The sequence below is a fragment of the Halyomorpha halys genome, unplaced genomic scaffold, assembly GCF_000696795.3.
Source record: "Halyomorpha halys isolate HHAL.00 unplaced genomic scaffold, Hhal_1.1 Scaffold747.1, whole genome shotgun sequence".
NCBI classification, from domain to species: domain Eukaryota; kingdom Metazoa; phylum Arthropoda; class Insecta; order Hemiptera; family Pentatomidae; genus Halyomorpha; species Halyomorpha halys.
In genome coordinates, this window is record NW_027111002.1 from 364,159 (window position 1) to 366,831 (window position 2,673).

Here is a 2,673-nt window from a genome sequence, read left to right on the forward strand (position 1 = left end):
AAATTATTCAATTCACCATTAAAATATGGAATATTTTCCATTTCAACTTTAGATAATGCCATATTAAATAAATAATTATAATAAATTTCAAATATATTGAATCAATAATTCTTATAAGACAAAATGATTCCAATCAATAATTTATATATATGTGGCAAACAAACAAGTAATACAAACAAAATACAAATCTTATAAATTGAATAAAATCTAAATTAGTCTTACTGAAGTTGTTTGATATCTTCTTTTTAATACCTGGTTGCAGTGGATCAAAGGAAGAGTTCAGTTTTTCGAATACCTCGGATGAGTGATCTTCTAAAACTGAATTGAATTGAAGAGTCTCGATACCTCGAATGAGTGAGCCAATATTCGACAGTCAAAATACCTCGTACTGAGTGAGTTCTTCCAGCCAAATTTCTTCAATCTTCTTAGGGATGGTTTTTAAAAACCGATTTAGTTCGGGACGCCAGTTACATAATACAAAAATCAGTGAAGACTAAAATGACTTTATTCTAACATATTTACAATAACTACATGTTGCTGTTACTGTTACGGAGTGTCTCTCTTCTACTTCTAACTTAGCTATCTAGTCTAGGAAATATATGAACACTTGAGAAGAGGGGGTAGGAAGAATAGTGAAATAGGTGAAGGGGTTTGGACCAATCAGATACTATGAAATTAGAAGTAAATATCTGGAAGCGGGGAAAAGGCGTGGCGAGAAGTTGGGTGGTCAGATTTCTAAGAAAGAGGCCTTGACCTAAGACTTTTGTGCACTGACTTACATATGTTAACCATAAAATAGTTTGACTGATGCAAGTCCATTGTGAGATGACAGCTTGTACCTGCCTAAGTGCCAGGCCCTTGCTTTCTACATTGATATAGAATACTAAGGAAAGGTCACTTCCTCTATGGTCAGTGTCTTTCAAAATGTGCCAGATGTCTATATACTACTAGTTATATATACTATATAGTTTATAATGATAGTCGGTTTATAATAATAGCTGTTAAATACTATAGCGTTCGTTAACTTGCGTGCTTCGGACTTGTCTGAGCGAGAGCTTAATCCAAGCTTCCGAGAATTCCTAATATCTTCGTGAAGATTCATCAAATAATGTTTCCAGTCGCAACTCATTACTATCAGATTTAATAGGTTTTTTCAGATTCAGCCGTCATATTAATTACAATAATTAATAATATGCTGCGTAAACATATATGGAATATATCAAATAAAACCCAATTTCAATGCAACACAAACAAGCAAAATAATTATTAGTAATGGTTACGTAAATAAAACAATGCGTGTATTACTACCTAGATACGTATCTTACATTTATAAGTCGGGAACCGTCGGGAACTGTTGGGAAATCCGTACCGTAAAAACAATACCAAAAGAATGCACGAAACTATCTCAAGTAGACAAGTTAAGACCGCTTCTCGGTCACAGCCGCATGGACTAGGCCTATAAATAAGGGGCTCTTAATCCCCTATTCGATCTTTGATCTTCAGCCTTATCAAGGCCTAATTATAGCACTGGTGGTGTACAATCTGCTTGAGAAAGATCGGTTCATTGCCTATCGTATTCTCTTAAGAGTTATGTTTTTCTGTACGCATACCTAAGATGCTGTCCTACCTCCTTCAATCAACTCCTTCTCTCCAACAATCCTAGTCCGTCCGCTTCATCTCTTCAACTAGAACTGGTACCTTCCCTTAACGGGTATACTAGCCCGTCCGCTTCATCTCGGCAACTAGAACTGTTTTTCTATCTCAGAGTCTCTACTCTCTTACGTAGACCTCCACTACCTGCATCAGTGTCCAGGGCTCATCCCCTTTCACGGCCGTTCCTTTCATCCTAACTTACTGAATTCGCCTTGCGAGGGCCTTCTGTAAAGTGATTATGAGGCTGGAGAACCGCCTTAGACTAGACAACCCCGACAGCTAGATTTGTTGGCTGTGGCTAACCCCTTAGTTACCTCCTCCATTATAGATAAGACGCCTGGATAGTATACAGATGTTTCAATTAGTTAGGCTTGATTGGATTCTAATGGGATAGTTCTTTTTAAAGTGGTTAAAGTAAATTTAATTGATAAGAGTGCGAATAGGCTTTACTGCATTCTTTTTCGTTCAGTGATAATATAGTATGTTGGTTATTTTGAATTTACTGAGCTATTCATTGGGATGAGATATAACAGATTTTAAGGTGGTCAGCTCACATTTCAGTCGTAATTAAATATAATACTGTAAGTTTTACAAAACATAAAGCACTATTTTTTTCTATATATTATGCAGTTTATAGTTGGCTGATCCCAACAGAGAATTATAGGTTGCATTATAAACTTTAGCCTTTGAGTGATTCATAAATTCATCTATTATTATTACTACAGTTTATTTGTGGAACAAAGATATATACAACAAAAATATTTCAAATAATTTATTCTAGATTTGTTTCACTTATTCCCAACCCAATTATTGTCTGTTTCACTTATTCCCAACCTTCATCCAGCCTATAAGCTACAGACATTATTTTCCAAGAATAAAAGGTAAATGCTGCAAAGAAATGCCATAGCTCCTTAATTAAAGTACAATAATAATTTAATAGAGTTATTACCAAGTGAGAATATGGTAGAATAATAAGTAAGTATTTAAACAGAATTCAATTAAATTCACTATTTATGCTAT